The following is a 1459-nucleotide window of genomic DNA, read 5'->3' on the forward strand; positions in this document are numbered from 1 at the left end:
GATGGCCAGAAGGCCACAGCTGGACCTATGACAAAAATAACCCAAGGAAATAATTCTAATAGGATTTTGGTCTGAGTCATGGAAAGGGGCAGGAGCTTAGTATTCAGAGCTAAAACATCAATTTCTAGATGCACATAAAGCATTACCATAGGGGGAATTCATCACTGTCCCTAACTCAATAACCACAAAAAAATACCTTATCCAATTAAATGTTGGTTTGAAGGCATTTTGGCAAAGCCTTTTGGGGTGGCACAGAATAAAACTTTACAAAGGTAGCATACATATTTATAGCAAGGTCATGTTATACCTGAAGAGCCCATTAGTGAAGGTGCAGGCTCATTTTTTCAGTAGAAACTGCAGCATATTGGAGGTATAAGGACCGTGGAAAAGGTGTGCTGATGGAGCCAGCCTGAGCACAAGCTGTATGTGCTGTGTATGGCAGAGCCAGAGATTTGAAGCTACCCAAGCCCTTGCAGCCTAGAGGATCATGAGTTAATCCTAGATGTGTAGCCTGGAGATACTTTGCTTGACTTTGGTTTTGCTTAAGGGTGCCCACATTTTCCCTTTTGATATAAAACTTGTTTTGAATTTTACAGAAGCCCACTGTTAAAAAACTTTTAAGAAAGGCTTTAAACTTTTAAAGTCTTTGAATTTTTAAAGGACTGTGGAAATTTTAAAGTTTTACGGTCTGATATGTAATATTAACATCATATCTTGTGGATAAGAAATGGAAAGGTTCACCAGTGATGAGTTGAATACCACCCAAGTCCGATAACGGATGAAAGGTATTTTCTGAGTTTTGAGAGGAAAAAAAAGAAATGGAAAGGTTATGGTTTAATAGTGATGTGTTTGTGTGTCATGTTGACAAGTGGTCAGTTGTGTTAGATAGCTTCAGTTGTCAACTTGACACACCTGGGATGAGGGAATCTCAACTGGGAAATTCCTCAATTGGACTGGCCTGTGACTGTGTCTAAGGGGCATTTACTTAATTGTTGAGTGATGTAGCAGGGCCATACCACCGCACGTGGTGACACCCCGTACAGGTTGGGTATAGGCAAGGGGAGTAATACAGGAAGCGGTGTTCCTCCACAGTTTGTGCTTCAGGTTCCTGCACTGAGTCCCTGCCTTGGCTTACTACGAAGATGAACAGTGCTGTAAGCAAAATAAACCCTTTCCCCTCCCCAATTGGTTTTGGTTAGTGTTTTTATTACAGCAATAGAAAGTAAATTAGACACCACCCATTTTATACATGCTTGGGATATGTGTGTGTTTGTGTGTGTATGTGTGTGTATTATAAATAGAAGAACAGTAATTGTGTCACGTACAAAAGAACAAAAGAACACAGAAACAATGTGGCTTGGTAAAGAATAAGGAGAAAGTGTCCAATTGGGCTGAGTAGAGATCAGTATGGTAGTAATAAGTCCTGAGGCTTGTCCTGTGACACTTTGTCAGTCAAAAG

General features: G+C 40.4%; 1 non-coding gene across 1 annotated transcript; it reads left to right on the plus strand.

The window, feature by feature from the left end:
• Positions 1–736: 736 nt before the first annotated feature.
• Positions 737–802, plus strand: LOC115068423. The gene has a single exon (XR_003847769.1). It is a non-coding gene; the product is annotated as a small nucleolar RNA SNORD31 (small nucleolar RNA).
• The last annotated feature ends 657 nt before the right edge of the window (positions 803–1459 follow it).

This window comes from Nannospalax galili, unplaced genomic scaffold (assembly GCF_000622305.1).
Source record: "Nannospalax galili isolate Female #2095 unplaced genomic scaffold, S.galili_v1.0 scaffold10, whole genome shotgun sequence".
NCBI lineage: Eukaryota > Metazoa > Chordata > Mammalia > Rodentia > Spalacidae > Nannospalax > Nannospalax galili.